This window comes from Narcine bancroftii, chromosome 2 (genome assembly GCF_036971445.1).
Source record: "Narcine bancroftii isolate sNarBan1 chromosome 2, sNarBan1.hap1, whole genome shotgun sequence".
In the NCBI taxonomy this organism is placed as follows: Eukaryota; Metazoa; Chordata; class Chondrichthyes; order Torpediniformes; family Narcinidae; genus Narcine; species Narcine bancroftii.
The window spans coordinates 223,212,392-223,230,655 of record NC_091470.1 but is presented as its reverse complement, the minus strand read 5'-3'; positions in this window follow the sequence as shown (position 1 = coordinate 223,230,655).

Below are 18,264 nucleotides of genomic sequence, written 5' to 3'. Positions count from 1 at the left end.
AAGGTCGGGTCAGATACAGCAATGAGCTCTCTGAACCCTTCTCCATTAACAATGGTGTGAAGCAAGGCTGCGTTCTCGCACCAACCCTCTTTTCAATCTTCTTCAGGATGATGCTGAAATAAGCCATGAAAGACCTCAACAATGAAGACGCTGTTTACATCCGGTACTGCACGGATGGCAGTCTCTTCAATCTGAGGTGCCTGCAAGTTCACACCAAGACACAAGAGCAACTTGTCCGTGAACTACTCTTTGCTGACGATGCCGCTTTAGTTGCCCATTCAGAGCCAGCTCTTCAGCGCTTGACGTCTTGTTTTGCGGAAACTGCCAAAATGTTTGGCCTGGAAGTCAGCCTGAAGAAAACTGAGGTCCTCCATCAGCCAGCTCCCCACCATGACTACCAGTCACCCCCCCAACTTCTCCATCGGGCACACAAAACTCAAAACGGTCAACCAGTTTACCTATCTCGGCTGCACCATTTCATCGGATGCAAGGATCGACAACAAGATAGACAACAGACTCGCCAAGGCAAATAGTGCCTTTGGAAGACTACACAAAAGAGTTTGGAAAAACAACCAACTGAAAAACCTCACAAAGATTAGCGTATACAGAGCCGTTGTCATACCCACACTCCTGTTCAGCTCCGAATCATGGGTCCTCTACCGGCATCACCTATGGCTCCTAGAACGCTTCCACCAGCGTTGTCTCCGCTCCATCCTCAACATTCATTGGAGTGACTTCATCTCCAACATCGAAGTACTCGAGATGGCAGAGGCCGACAGCATCGAATCCACGCTGCTGAAGATCCAACTGCGCTAGGTAGGTCACGTCTCCAGAATGGAGGACCATCGCCTTCCCAAGATCGTGTTATATGGCGAGCTCTCCACTTGTCACCGAGACAGAGGTCTACGAAAGAAGAGGTACAAGGACTGCCTAAAGAAATCTCTTGGTGCCTGCCACATTGACCACCGCCAGTAGGCTGATATTGCCTCAAACCATGCATCTTGGCGCCTCACAGTTCGGCAGGCAGCAACCTCCTTTGAAGAAGACCGCAGAGCCCACCTCACTGACAAAAGACAAAGGAGGAAAAACCCAACACCCAAACCCAACCAACCAATTTTCCCTTGCAACAGCTGCAACCGTGTCTGCCTGTCCCGCATCGGACTTGTCAGCCACAACCGAGCCTGCAGCTGATGTGGTCATTACCCCTCCATAAATCTTCATCCGCGAAGCCAAGCCAAAGAAAGAAAAATAAGTTAACATTTGATCCTGTTGTCATGTTTAAAGATAATTAAAAGCAACATTTGTTTAAGTAACCAGGGGTCCTCTGAGCTCATAACCGGAGACAGAAATAAATGAAACTATAGGGATATTAATTTGATGTCGGGCATTAGGAAAATATTAGATTCGATCCTCAAGGATGAAGTTATGAAATACCTGGAGATGCATGACAATCGATGATCCACAGGGGTCTTGCGGCCCGTTATTGTTTAAAATTTATATTAATGATTTGGATTATGGAATGAATGGTTTTGTGGCCAAATTTGCAGATGACACTAACATAAGAGTCAGAGCAGGAACTGTTGAGGAAACCATAAAGTTGCAGAAGAATAGACATATTAGGAGTCTGAACAAAAATATGGTAGATGTGCTCTTCTTCTTTGGCTTGGCTTCACGGACGAAGATTTATGGAGGGGGTAAATGTCCACGTCAGCTGCAGGCTCCTTTGTGGCTGACAAGTCCGATGCGGGACAGGCAGACACGGTTGCAGCGGTTGCAGGGGAAAATTGGTTGGTTGGGGTTGGGTGTTGGGTTTTTCCTCCTTTGCCTTTTGTCAGTGAGGTGGGCTCTGTGGTCTTCTTCAAAGGAGGTTGCTGCCCGCTGTTAGGTCTGCTTTGTTCATGAATGAGTGAGACAAACACCAGACTGAGTCGAAATCAGGGTTCTTTGTTCTTTATTACCGGATTGTAACACTTGCAACTAACAATGTTAGTCGGAGAATGCATTCTGCCGTTATCAGCAAAATGGTGATTTTTTATACCCTTGGATACGTGCTTAGAACATCATCATATCATTACTTGTCCAATGACTAAAACTGTTGCTATCCTTTCCCTGCTAGCTTCCTGCCTCTCAATCCATCAATGTCTCTCTTATCTTGTAAGTACAAGGATGCATTCACATCTTGTTACAGCCCTGCACAGGGTAACTCCTTACACATTCCCATCTCATGATGTTTTACCTTACAATCCCTCCTTTGTCCTCTTTAGAGGACAATCTCGCCCTGACTATGCTACCACCGCGTTACATTAGTTCGCCTATTATTGCCAAGCTCTATACGGGTTCTGTTCACAGGGTAGTTCGGCTGGTGGGCGAGGGCTCCCCAACCCTCCTTTGCGTACACCCCCCATCCGTCACCCCGATCCCATTGCCCGTTTACAAGTTTCATCCCATTTGCCCCCAAGCAAAAAACTAGCTAACCCCCCGTACATTAGTAAATTCCCAAGTTAACATATGGTCTACAATCTAATTCATAATACTTGTTCTACAATCTGATTAATAATGTTTGTGTTACAATCAATGTTATAATATTTGTTCTACAATCAAGGTTATAATATTTAGGTTACAAGCAAGGTTAAAATTATATGTGTAACAATCTAATTCACAATCCCTCCTTCCCATCACATTCCCCTTCAGACTCCAGATCGATCTCAGCAACTTTCTCCGCCTCCTGTAATGTGAGATAGTCTTGCTCCACAGCCTGCACAGCTTGATATTTCGGAGGCAGTTCATCACGGTCAGCAAAGGCTCTCTCTATGGTCCTCGTGACCAGAGTTCGAATGCATGGAATACAACAACAGCCACAAGTGATAAAAATTGATACAGAAATGAACAAACCCAGCAAAAGTTGTCCTAACAATGTGCTCCATCTCCCAAACACTCCCTGTAACCAGGATAAAACAGGATTGGAGACTCCAGACTGGGCTTTTAATTCTTTCACCAATGCCCTAAGTTTCGTTAACCCCTTAGTGAGTGATCCATCTGGCCCTGTGTTATTAGAGATAGAAGTGCAGCATAGATCTCCAAACATAGCACACACTCCACCTTTCTCTGCCAGGACCATATCAATCGCTATCCTATTCTGAAGTGTCATAAGGGAAGTTTCTGACAGTTGTTGATGTATTGCCTCAACAACGTCCCTGGTCAAATTTGCAAGGCGCTGGACATTATAGTGAATAAGGTTGATCCTATTAACATTTTTTATTTACAGTGATGGGAAAAATTGCACTAAAAACAGGAAAACTTTCAAACCCAGCTGCAATCTCATCGGCTAATTTAAATTCGTCCGGAAAATTCTGGGCTTGGCCAATGGCATCAATCCATACCCCATCAGGGTTCCTTCCTCCCGGCCCCAAGAGTCCAACACTCCTCCTTTTTCTCCACAGCCAACTCTCTGTGTGGCGCAATTCTAGGGAATCCTCGTCTCCCTCCTGCCTTTTGACAATCAGCACTGGCGCATTAAGGGTTACTAGAGCACACCGACCATCCCAGTTAGCGGGGAGCCAGTTGTACAGCACTCTTCCTCCACAAAACCACCAAATATCCGCCCTAGCCTGGGTCAAGCGGGTTGCACTACTGCTATGTGAGAGATCAACATGAGTCCTGCACGAGTCGCTGGGCAGCCAACCCACATGGAAAACGTGCGCTGCTGTGTTGTTGTTGGCAAAACAAGTAACATTAGTTATGCCTGTGGATCTAAAGACAGGGGGAGCTACATTAGCCGGAGCTATGGGAAACGTCTGTTCCCATATCAGACACCTATTCAGTGGGTTGGATTCTGACATTAGGTTCAAGGCGCAGTCCATAGCATCTGTCTCCTCAAAAATTGATCTGCTCATCCGTAATAATGGCCTTCCTCGGGCACAGACCCAGCAGTTCCCATACCCTGCTTGGTCCGCATATTTACCCATCTGATCTATCCAGGAGTTTGACTCATCAATACCTGTCTCAATTGCTATCTTCTCTCCCCTGGACATCTTCGTAATGTCGAATTTTCTCACTTCCCCCTCTTTCGAAGTGGGTTTAATTCTATTTCATCCCCCAATTTACTGCTTCTTACAATTCTCTCTATTTGCTTCAGGGCCCCTTCTGCCTTTAATTTTATCATGATAGGTCTGACATCTGCGAGTGCTAATTGTTCTTGGCAGGTTTCTCGCTCAAAACAAGAAATCCATGGACTAGCCCCATTACTCAACGGAGGTAGTTTTTTCATTAAACTCTCTAAGTCCATTCGTGACCAGGGTACATATTTTTGAGTTCCCCGTCCCGTGATCAGTAATGGGCATTGATATCTCAATTTTTGGGGATTTCTGCTCCTTCTTTACTCTTGGCATGCATTTATTTATCCCACCTTGTTCTGACTCTTCTTCGTCACTGTCACTGTCCCTATCAGCTTCCAATGTCTCAGGGTCAAAGGTATATTGGTCACGTTCATCTCTAAGATAATCTTTTCGGCCATAGTTTAGTTGTTTCACATCTTTCTCTTTTGTCCTAACTATGTCCAGGTAGGCATGTCTATTTTTCTCCCTCCCGAGTCTTTTCCTTTTACTTTCCTCCCATGGTGGATCGTATCTCGTTTCCTCATCTGTACTACACTTTTCGTCCTTTACTCCTATTACCATTCCTTCAGCTTTAATTTCTCCTGACAGTGTTGAAGTTATCTTTTCCACTTCCTTCAATACACCTACCATTAATTCTTTTTGATCCTCACTGATCTGCCCCAGCACATTAATATCTCTGTTTAAGTTTTTAATGTTATCCTGAACCTTTTTCATGTTCCATTTCTGTATCTCTAACTCCTTTTCTATTTTCTTGGACTCCAGAGGGGTCTCTACATCTATTACTCCCCCTTCTATTTTTATTAAAGGGGCCTGTACCTCGTCTGATGTGTCCCTATTCCCGAGGTTCTTGTCACACCCCAGTGTCTCAATATCTGGATATAAGGGACGTGACTCCAGGATCCCATCTGGGGTGCCAGGGGCACCTTTTGACTCCACATATGTATAGGGCGGGGGTCTACAAGCTATTTCTACAGGGGCAGTAACAGGTGGGTTACCAGGGAGACCAAATTCTTCAAATAGAGCTAGGACATCGCGGTACTGAATCTCCTTGTCTCTCACCCTCTTTTTTGCTGACTCGCGATTAAAGATTTTGTTTTCTGTGTCCCGTTTTGTTTCTTCCAGCTTGCCTAAGACTCTACGTTTTAAAATTTTGTTTCCCTCACCTGTCAGGAACATCTCAGTGCCCCCGGGTAACCAACCCCTCTTCCTCCAGCGGTCTACACATTTTCGGAGCATTTTTTGTTTTTCCAATGCCGCATTACTGGTATTTCGCTCCTCTAATTCCTGATTAATTTCCTTAATAACTTGGTCAAAAGTCTTAGCAGGCAACTGTACAGCCATAGCTGCGGGACCGCTTTCTAATGCCTGTTTTAATTTAGGTTCTTGTCCGTTTAGGGGATCTATGTCAACGAAAATTGCTTTTAAAAATGTCTCCTTGCAAGCTGGATGACTAATATCTTTTAAAGGAACAGTCTCTAAGTCTTGTCCTCCAATTGACTTCAGACTGTCCTGTATACTCTGATTGCTCGTTTTCCACTCTCTGTTTTCCCAAAGGGGTCTGAAAGTTAAATTACAACTAGAAAACCAAATATTTGGGCTATACTTTTGTCCTGTTTCCCTGTACCAATCTATGAATTTACGTAACTTTATCTCCTTGGTGATGTTGGGAATACCCTCATTTAACTTATCAAAAGTATTTCGAATAAACCGGGTGTCTCTTAGGAGTTTATCAACTTTTTCATTAATATCTCCTACCTGATCCGGACACAGCTGTCGCAGCCTTCTGTCGTCGTTCTTGTTCACCAGGCAGGCGTCCCTGAGTACTTTTTTTGTTGTCTCAAGGTCTTTAGTGTCTGCTGTGGTATTCCACCACGGCGAATTGGGGAAATAAATTCTTAACTTCTCAAGTGTACAGACATTATCATACCTACCGGACATTTATAAGTCAGTCTCTCAGATACAATTGAGGCCAATAAGCCTGAACCTTTGTTTTCTTTCAAAGCCCAACCTTCACGTGGGAGATTTCTCCTCTTAATAACCAGTTTAGGGCAGAAAACTCAGGTCCTCAATTGTTTATAGACCACCTTCTCACTCTATTGGACTTTGCAACGACACAATAAAGACTTTTAAACTCTAGTAGTTTCTTGCGAAGCACTTAATAAATGTCATTCAAACACCTTAAGGACTTTTATCTTGTCTGTAATCACTTACGTGTTACAATCCTGGCATGCGACCTTCAATTGTGGTCGTCTAATTTGTCCGATCTCCAGTTCTTACTGACAATCATAAAGATTTAAAAAAAAGAGAATTTTGTTAAAACAGGCTTCTCTGGACCTTTTTATCAGCCGGCTGAGATGATTGTCAGAAAAAACAGAAACCGTCGTCCAGTGTTCACTCACCCATCACGTCGGGGTCACCAAATTGTTAGGTCTGCTTTGTTCATGAATGAGTGAGACAAACACCAGACTGAGTCGAAATCAGGGTTCTTTGTTCTTTATTACTGGATTGTAACACTTGCAACTAACAATGTTAGTCGGAGAATGCATTCTGCCGTTATCAGCAAAATGGTGATTTTTTATACCCTTGGATACGTGCTTAGAACATCATCATATCATTACTTGTCCAATGACTAAAACTGTTGCTATCCTTTCCCTGCTAGCTTCCTGCCTCTCAATCCATCAATGTCTCTCTTATCTTGTAAGTACAAGGATGCATTCACATCTTGTTACAGCCCTGCACAGGGTAACTCCTTACACATTCCCATCTCATGATGTTTTACCTTACACCGCCAAACTGTGAGGCGCCAAGATGCACGGTTTGAGGCGATATCAGCCCACTGGCGGTGGTCAATGTGGCAGGCACCAAGAGATTTCTTTAGGCAATCCTTGTACCTTTTCTTTGGTGCACCTCTGTCACAGTGGCCAGTGGAGAGCTCGCCATATAACATGATCTTGGGAAGGCGATGGTCCTCCATTCTGGAGACGTGACCCACCCAGCGCAGCTGGATCTTCAGCAGCGTGGACTCGATGCTGTCGACCTCTGTCATCTCGAGTACTTCGACGTTAGGGATGAAAGCGCTCCAATGAATGTTGAGAATGGAGCGGAGACAACGCTGGTGGAAGCGTTCTAGGAGCCGTAGGTGATGCCGGTAGAGGACCCATGATTCGGACCCGAAGAGGAGTGTGGGTATGACAACGGCTCTGTATACGCTTATCTTTGTCATGTTTTTCTGTTGGTTGTTTTTCCAGACTCTTTTGTGTAGTCTTCCAAAGGCACTATTTGCCTTGGCGAGTCTATTGTCTATCTCGTTGTCGATCCTTGCATCTGATGAAATAGTGCAGCCGAGATAGGTAAACTGGTTTACCGTTTTGAGTTTTGTGTGCCCGATGGAGATGTGGGCTGGTAGTCATGGTGGGGAGCTGGCTGATGGAGGACCTCAGTTTTCTTCAGGCTGACTTCATCAACATGATTATCCAACTGCACAAAAACCAACTAGGTCGGGTCAGATACAGCAATGAGCTCTCTGAACCCTTCTCCATTAACAATGGCGTGAAGCAAGGCTGTGTTCTCGCACCAACCCTCTTTTCAAACTTCTTCAGCATGATGCTGAACCAAGCCATGAAAGACCTCAACAATGAAGATGCTGTTTACATCCGGTACCGCATGGATGGCAGTCTCTTCAATCTGAGGCGCCTGCAAGCTCACACCAAGACACAAGAGAAACTTGTCCGTGAACTACTCTTTGCAGACGATGCCGCTTTAGTTGCCCATTCAGAGCCAGCTCTTCAGCGCAGGTAGATGTGATACAACGTTGAGAAATGTACGGATCTACAGTTTGGCAGTGGAACTAAATGGGCAGAGTACAATTTGGATAGGGAGAAAATTCAAACCTCGGAAGTACAAAGGGACCTGGGCGTCCTCGCGTAGGCAAACCTAAAAGTTAATTCTCAGGTAGGATTGGTAGTGAAGAAAGCAAATGCTATGATGGCATTCATTTCAAGAGGAATAGTGTATAAGAGTAAAAAAGTGTTGATGAGGCACTATGGGGCACTGGTGTGACCTCTTTTGCAGGACTGTCTGCAGTTTGTGAGCCCTTATCTTAGAAAGGATGTGATGTTGTTGGAGAGGGTGCAGAGGAGATTTACTAGGATTATTCCTGGAATGGAAGGGTTAACTTCTGAGGAACATTTGGCAGCTCTTGGACTGTATTCATTGGAGTATAGAAGAATGAGAAGGGATCTCATAGAGACATTTTGATTTTCAACAGGTTCTGATGGAGTGGAGGTAGATAAGATGCTTCCCTTGTTGGATGAATCAAGGACAAGGGGTCATAGTCTTAAAATTAGCTGTCCAATTAGAACAGAGAGGGGGAAGAACTTCTTTAGTCAGAGAGTTGTGTATCTGTGGAACTCAATGCCGCATACAGCAGTGGAGGCCAGATCAATCGGAATATTTAAACAGGAAATTGATAATTATCTAATTTGTAAGGGTATCAAGGGATTTGGGGAAAAGGCTAGAAATTGGAACTAGGGGTGAGCATAGTTCACCTTAATGTAGAGTCATGAAACAGACTCAATGGGCCAAGTGGCCTGCTTCTTCTCCTTTACCTTGTGATCTTGTGATTACTTGAACACAACCCTTGCAGAGTTAAAGACTTCTAACCTCGACTGTGTATGTTATCCATTGTTGAACGATTACATTTAACGCATGTGGCTCTGAAGGGATTTGTGTCCCAGAATTATTTACTGAGGCTGGAGAACCATCTCATTGCAATTAAGAAAGTAATGATTGGAACGTAACATTGATCATTGAGTGACCTTTATGTTTTTGGCCTAGCATCAACTTGATCAATGTCCAAAAGTGATTCTCTGACTCAGTCAGAGGTCCACAAGGCCACTCTCATTATTGGTGAGTAATGGCAGTGCATGATTATCCCTCATAACATTACCTTATCCTTTTGAGACCATGTACAGGAATATATTTCATTCTTCATCAGTTACAACCGCTGTGGGTAAATTATTATGTACCTTTCTGTGACTTTATTGAGTAATCCATTGCTCTGAGGTGTTTAATCACCTGGTTTCATGTTCCTGAGCCCAGTTGGGAGGTGGGAAGACTTTTATGGACAAGTGATTGAGTGGAAACCAGAATACAGATCAGAATTTCCCTGTGCGAGGGTAGAGATCTTATTCTTATCTTCATTATTACATGAGGTATGACTCTCCTTGGGAAGTAAATGCTGGACATTTTCTTCTGCCATGTGCAGAGTGATGAACGATGGTGTACAATGGCCACAGCTGGGGCCTTTTTTGGATCTGCCAGTTATTTCCTACATTCAGGTAAATGCTTTGTACAATCACATTGCTCCACACACCACATCCATGTCTCACCTCCATTCCACAGGCAACCTTGATTATTTTGTTGCATACCTCAATGTGCTAATTGCTCCTCAGGTTTGTCTTCCTCCTTCCCTTCCTCCTTCCCTATTGATCTTTATTCATTCCTCTGTGCTGCAACAAGCCTGTGCCAAGCTTGCCTGTGGGCAGGCAGCATGCAATAAATGATTACAAAAATCCTGAATGCTATGCGGCAACCAGTGGAAGCTGTGAAATCTCATCCTTGGTAGACCAACAACATACTGCTCCTCTGTCCTGATTGTACTGTAGTGTTCTCTGCAGGAGTGTTTGGAACCTGTCAGAAGCCCCATAAGCCCATAAGCCCATAAGACAGGTTTCTGGACAATTGAAATCCACCAGCCCCCCTCCACCATCACCCTCCTCTGGCTAGCAGAATTTGTTCTCACCCCCAATAATTTCTCCTTCGGCTCCCTGTGGTCAGTGGAGACACCGAACTCAGGATGGCAAAGATGGCTCACAGAGCCAAACAAAAGTCCGCGATGCACAAGACAAAAACAACACCGACGGGAGGGGGGACCAGCTGAGGAGTAAATCTCCACAGCTGAAACAGACAAGTATAACACGACAGCAAGACTCTCAACAGGAAAACATAGAAAATAACGGGAACAAGAAGGAAGAGAATAAAAAAATGAAATCAGGGAAACAACAGATAACCAACCCAGAGGAAGACGACCAACACCAAGACACCTTTAATAAAAATAATAAAAACAAAAATACCCAACAAAATAAAATAAACAACCCAACAAGAAGATCAGAAGAGATAGAGGTAAAGGACACAGATCCTGGAGTGGACTCAGAAGAAGAGGAGGGAGAACATCAAACTCTACACAGAGAAATGGAAGATGAAGGGAAGGGACAGTACATGGATATATTTTTTTAAAGAATATATGGAAACAGTAAAAGAATGGCAATCACAAGAATTCAGTGAAATAAAAAGAAGAATAAAAGGTACAGAAGAAAAAGTGAATAGATTAGAGATGATCATGACAGAAATAGGAAAAAAGAGTAGACAAGATGGAAGAACGAGAAACAGCCATAGAAATGGAGGTAGATGACTTAAAAAATAAATTAGAAGAATCTGATAAAAAAGTTAAAGAAACGCAGGAGCTGTTAGATCAGAAGATAGATATAATGGAAAACTATAATAGGAGAAACAATTAAAGATAGTGGGCCTTAAGGAAGATGAAGAAGGCAAAAATATGAAAACATTTATAAAAGAATGGATCCCCAGGGTCCTAGGAAGGCCAGAATTACAGGAAGGAATGGAAATAGAAAGGGCACACAGAACATTAGCCCCTAAACCACAACCACAACAAAAACCAAGATCCATTCTAGTAAAATTCCTAAGATATACGACAAGAGAAAATATATTGGAGAAGGCAATGAAAAAAATAAGAGAAGACAAAAAAACCACTGGAATACAAAGATCATTTTTTTTTTCTACCCAGACATAAGTTTTGAACTCCTGAAGAAGAGGAAAGAGTTTAACACAGCAAAATCGACCCTATGGAAAAAAGGTTATAAATTTATTTTAAAATATCCAGCAGTGCTTAAAATAGTTATCCCGGGGCAACAAAGCAAACTTTTCTTGGATCCGGAAAAAGCACGAAAATTTGCAGAACACCGACAAAACAGACAGAGAGATGAAGAGATGTAACAAGAACAAAAATGACAACAAACTATATATAAAGAAGAAAAATAAAGTATAAGTAAGAACTAAGAAGGGAAAGAAAGGGAAGAAATGAAGTAAGAAAGGAATTAAGAGAGTGAGCTTTGTTATATATGAAGATTAAAATCTTTTCTGGGGGGCTGGGTGGGGAAGAATAACAGTCACTGTGAAATCAGTTGACGCTTGCGAGCGGGTTCGCAAATCCAAATGGAGATGGGAGATGTGGTTGCCTGACAAGGGACAAAGGGCAACTCAGAGAGGGGAGGGACTATTGGGGTTAAAAGAATTTTAGATATGGGAATACTGGAAATATTTTATGTTTTAGAAATGTTGTCTTACAATGTGTTCAAAAAAAAATCAGAAATGGGTAAGAGGGAAGGTGGTGATGAGGAAACAGAAAGGAAAGATAAACAAAATATGAAATGGCCATGTCGAACAATATGACTTTAAATATTAATGGAATACATCACCAAGTCAAAAGGAGGAAGCTGTAAAATTTACTGAATGAAGAAAAAAATGATATAGCATTCGTGCAAGAAACACATTTAACTGAAGTGGAGCACAAGAAATTAAAGAGAGATTGGATAGGATAGGATAGGACATGTAACAGCAGCATCATATAATTCAAAAGCCCGAGGAGTAGCTATATTAATCAATAAAAATGCACCAATCAAAATAAAAGAGGAAATAATAGATCCAGCAGGGAGGTATGTAATGATAAAATGTCAGTTATATTCTGAATTTTGGAATTTACTCAATGTATATGCACCTAATGAATAAGATCAAAAATTTATGCAAGATATCTTTTTGAAGATCATAGATACACAAGGAATATACTAATAGGAGGGGATTTTAACCTTAATTTGGACTCAAACATGGATAAAACTGGAAAGAAGACTAACAGAAAGAACAAAGTAACCAAATTTTAATTAAATCGATGCAGGAAATGCAACTTTTGGATATATGGAGGAAACAACACCCAATGGAAAAGGAATATTCATATTATTCAGGTAGACATAAAACATACTCAAGGATAGACCTATTCCTGTTATCAGCCCACATTCAAGGAAGAGTAGAGAAAATGGAATATAAAGCTAGATTGTTATCGGATCACTCACCCCTGTTATTGGCAATAGAGCTGGAGGACATCCCACCAAGAATGTATAGATGGAGATTAAACTCCATGCTACTTAAAAGACAGGATTTTAGAGAATTCATTGAGTGCCAAATTAAAATGTACTTTGAAATAAATACAGAATCAGTGAAAGAAAATTTATACTATGGGACGCAATGAAAGCATTCATCACAGGACAGATAATAAGTTATGTAACTAAGATGAAGGACTACAATTGAGAAATAGAACAAATGGAAAGGGAAATAACAAATACAGAAAATAAATTAGCAATAAAGGAAGATACAACTAAAGGAAGAGAATTGACAGACAAGAAAATAAAATATGAAACACTACAAAAACATATAAAGTGGAGAAGAACATAATGAAGACAAAACAGAAGTATTATGAGCTAGGAGAAAAAACGCACAAAATACTAGCGTGGCAGCTTAAGACAGAACAAACTAAAAGAACGGTATTACATCAAGGAAAAAGGACAAACAAATTACATATAACCCAATGGAGATCAACGAAAACTTCAGGGAATTCTACGAACAACTATATCAAACTGAAAACAAAAGGAAAGAAGACAAAATAGATGAATTTCTAACTAAAATTGAACTACCGAAATTGCAAACAGAGGAGCAAAATAAATTAATAAAACCATTTGAAATAGAATAAATACAGGAGATATAAAAAAAAACTACTGAACAATAAAACACCGGGAGAGGATGGACTCCCAATAGAATTCTATAAAACATTTAAAGTCTTATTAATTCCTCCTCTCCTGGAAGTAATGAACCAGATTGAAAAAAACACAAAACATACCAGATTCATGCAAAACAGCAATAATTTCAGTTAGGGGAAAGATCCACTAACACCAGCATCGTATAGACCAATATCTCTACTTAACACAGATTATAAGATAATAGCTAAACTATTAGCAAACAGATTGGCCGACTGTGTACCAAAAATAGTAAAACTAGACCAAACTGGATTTATTAAAAAAAGTCGAACAACAGACAATATCAGTAAATTCATTAACTTAATCCATGCAGTACAAGGAAACAAAACTCCAACAGTAGCGTTTGCTTTAGACACAGAGAAAGCCTTTGACAGAGTTGACTGGAATTATTCATTCAAAGTACTACAAAAATTCAACCTACCAGAGAAATATATTAATTGGATTAAAGCATTATATAAGGGACCATTGGCGAAAGTGACAGTAAATGGATATATATCAAACCAATTTAAATTAAGCAGATCAACAAGGCAAGGATGTCCACTATCTCCCTCACTGTTTGCGTTAGCTATAGAACCACTAGCAGAAATGATAAGAACAGAAAATAAAATAAGAGGGTTAAAAATAAAAGAGAAGGAATATAAAATCAGTCTATTTTCAGATGATGTTATAATATACTTAACAGAACCAGAAATATCAATGAAAGGATTACATAAGAAATTGAAGGAATATGGAGAAGTATCAGAGTACAAGATCAATGCAAATAAAAGTGAAGCAATGCCAATGAATAATGCAGATTTCACAAAGTTTAAGAAAGAATCACCATTTAGATGGCAAACACAAGCAATTCGTTACCTATGTATACAACTAAATAATAATCTCGGCCATCTATATAAACTAAATTATCAGCCATTAATGAAAAAATTACAAGACGACTTAGATTACTGGAGAGACTTACCACTGACACTGATAGGAAGGACAAACTGTATTAAAATGAACATCTTCCCAAGGATACAATACCTATTTCAATCATTACCAATTCACCTAACAGAGAAATTCTTCAAGGAGCTAAAGAAAATAATAAGGAAATTCTTATGGAAAGGGGGGGAAACCGAGGATAGCACTAGATAAATTAACAGAATGGTACAAACAAGAAGACTTACAACTACCAAACTTTAAGAATTATTATAGAGCAGCACAATTAAGATACCTATCAGATTTTTATCAAACAAGGGAAAAACCAGATTGGACCAGATTAGAGCTAGATAAAATAGGGGAGAAGATACCTGAACATGTACTATATAAGTGGGATGAAAAATTGGTGCAACATAGGAATTCACCAGTATTGCACCATCTGCTCAACATTTGGAAGAAGATTCACATAGAAAGGAATAAAATAAATTATCAACTACCAAAATTAATATTGACACAAAATCAACTAATCCCTCTCACAATAAATAACCTCTCCTTCAGAAAATGGGAGAGAAAAGGGATCAAAAGAATAGAAAATCGTTTTTCGGGAAATAAATTATTATCTTTTGAACAAATGAAGGACAAATATAATATAACTCATGATACAATGTTTGCATACCACCAACTGAAAACCTACTTGAAGGACAAATTGGGAAACAGTCTGAGGTTACCAGAAGGAAGCAATTTTGAATATGTTATTACAGACACAATGATAATTAAAATAATTATAACAAACATGTACATCAAACTGCAAGAAAAGGCGAATGACGAAACAAACTGTAAACTTAAACAAAAAATGGGAGCAAGATCTAAACATAAAGATAAAGAATGAAACATGGGAAAAGCTATGCTCCGGAATTATGAGAAATACAATAAACACGAGTTTACGGATGATACAATATAATTGGTTACACAGGCTATACATCACACCCCAAAAGTTCAATAAATGTGACCCAACTGTATCAGACAGATGTTTTCGCTGTAAAAAGGAAACAGGAACAACAGTACATGCAATTTGGGCATGTGAGAAAGTGAAAAAACTTTTTGGAAGATCTAAACCAGATATTAAATAAAATCACAAAAAGCAATATACCAAAAAAAAACAGAGATCTTCCTTCTAAGTAATATAAAAAATAAAGAATTTGAACTTGATTTGGATGGAGCACAAAAAAGATTTATTATGATAGCCCTAGCTCTAGCAAAAAAATGTATTATGTCAACCTGGAGAATACAACAATGGTACATAGAAATAAATAAACGTATTCCATTAGAAAAAATAACATATAATTTAAGAAATAACATCACAATATTCGAACAAATATGGGAACCAAACATGAAATACAATAGAGAAATCCTACCACGGACCTCCACCACCTAAAATGACAGAAGGAGAAAACAACAAAATGAACTGACTCAGTATATAAAAGTAAAAGACAAAAAGTCCTTGTTTATTTTTATTAAGTGACGATATTGTTTAATGGGTTTAATGTATCTTATAGATTGAACTTTGAATAAATGGGAAGGGGGGTGAGGGAGGGAGGGAAGTGGGGGAAGGGGAGAAAATGACACTGTATATATTCAAGAGAAAAATGTCTTTATGTATTTTGGTCAGTATGGTTTATAGTGTGATAAATTTTAAAAAAATAAAATAATTTCTCCTTCGGCTCATCCCACTTTCTCCAGGTACCTGAAAGGACACCAGTTTGCCTGCCTTCTTGTTGGCTATATGGAGCAATCCATGCTACAGCCCCACACAGGCAAGTCTCCTCAACTCTTCCTCCGCTACATCAATGTCTATTTTGGAGCTGCCTCATGTATCCATCCATGATGAGCTCATTGACTTTATCCACTCTGCTACCACTTCCACCCCGACCTCAAATACACTTGGTCCATCTCTAGCAACACTGTCCCTTTCCTTGATCTCCCTGTCTCTATCTCGATAAAAACTCTTGATAAATATCTTCTATAAACCGACCAAATCCCACAGCTTCCTTGACTACATCTCTTCCTACCCCGTCCCCTGTAAGGATTCCATTCCATTCTCTCAATTCCTCTGTCTCTGTCACCCAGGATGAGGTCTTCCACGCCAGATCATCAGGGATGTAATCCTTCTTCAAACAATGTGGTTTTCTCTCTATCACCATCATCTTGGCCCTCAACTGCATATCTTCCATAACCCACACATCTGCCCTGGCCCCCTCCACCACCACAAGGGCAGGATTCCTCTTGTCCTCACTTACCACCCCACCAGCCCCTGCATCCAATATATCTTCCTCCTACTACATAATCCCACCACTACTACTGACTTGAAATGTCAAATTAGCTTCAAGACAAGTCAAGTCACCTTTATTTATTATTTATGCCATGCTTGCCCCTTAGCATTTCTCGAGGACCATGGAGCATATTTACATAAATATACATTAGAAGTTAAACACATGGAAATATTAAAATATTAAGACATATACAGCAAAAGTCCTAGGTCCACTATCCACGTATGTTCTGGGAATTCAGATGCCAGTTGGCTTGGTGGAAGAAAAACTGTTGCCCAATCTGGACGTAAGGGTCCATGTGCTACAGTACCTTGTACCAGATGGCAGAATGAAGAACAGTTTACATGAGGGGTATATGGAATCCTTCACAATGTTTATTGCCTTTTGTCTGCATCGAGTGCAGTAGATGTCCTTCATGGTAGGAAGAGAGTCCCCGATGATCTTTTCCGCTGACTTCACTATCCTCTGCAGGGTCTTGCGGTCTGAGGTGGTACAGCTTCCAAATCAGGTGGTGATGCAATTGTACAGAATGCTCTTGATACATCCTCTGTAGAATGTAGTGAGGATGGAGGGTTGGAGATTGACTTTCCTCAGCCTTGGCAGGAAGTAAAGGCATTGCTAGTCTTTTTTGGCTATGGAGCTGGTGTTAAGGGACCAGGTGAGATTCTTTGTAAGTGCACTCCAAGGAACTTGATACTCTTGGGGACTTCAATGATTGAGCTTTCAATGGTCAGCGGGGCGAGGTCCCCCCGGGCCCTCCTGAAGTCGATAACTATCTCTTTTGTTTTATTAACGTTCAGATACAGGTTGTTTGCTTTGCACCAGTCCATTGGCAAGTGCACCTCATCTCTGTATGCTGTCTCGTCTTTCTTACTATAAGACCCACCATGGTCATGTCATCAGTGAATTTTATGATGTAGTTTGAGCTGTGTTTAGCTGCACAGTCATGGACCAGCAGTGTGAACAGCCCTGGACTAACCACATAGTCTGGGCAGCCCCTGTGCTCAGTGTAATTGTCCTTGGAAATGCTGTTTCTGATCTGGACTGCTTGAGTTCTCGCTGACAAGAAGTCAAGAATCCAGTTGCAGAGGGAGTTGACCCAGCAGGTTTAACTTCCTCATCAGGTATTGAGATATGATTGTGTTGAATGCTGAACTGAAGTCGATAAACAGCATTCGAATATATGAGTCCTTGTTTTCCAGGTGGGTGAGGGCTAGATGGAGGGGTGTGGTGATGGTATCGTCCGTAGAGCAGTTGGATCCATAAGGGAACTACAAGGGGTCCAGTGACGGGTGCAGCAGGAGCTTGATGTGCCCCATGATGAATTAATCGAAAGCACTTCATGATGATGGACATGAGTGTGACAGGGCAGTAGTCACGGAGGCAGGACACAGACGACTTCTTCGGCACAGGGACAAAGAACATATGACAATCTATAGCCAGGTATATCCAATAATTCCCTCAAAATAACTTTTTACATCTTTCTTCCCCATAATATTAACATACCAGCTTTTAATAAGTTAAATACATATAAAGTTATTCATATATAAAATTATTTTCGAGAGATTATTTTGATCTAAAATATTTGAAATTGCCTAATTTAATATCTAACACAACAGTAGATCAACTATTTGGTAGTTCATGTCAATCTAACATCTACAAAGTCCTCTGATCACAATACACCATATTGATATGAACATTATTGAGGGTTGTAGAGTCTGCTCCTTCTTTCATTCCTTTTCAGCTGTTCCTTGATATTTTTTTAAGGTCGACGGGAAGAATGCTTTAATTTCTGGATGTCAATAACCCTTTGCAGTTAACTGATGAAATGTTGTCCTCTTCTAAGTAGAAGCAGGAGATACTTGAAAATCATATTGATAATTTTCCATCAATATTAATATAATTCTTTGAAGTGCTGTCCAAATATTTGATGTGGTATTGATTGCTACATTTTCTTTAACACCCTTC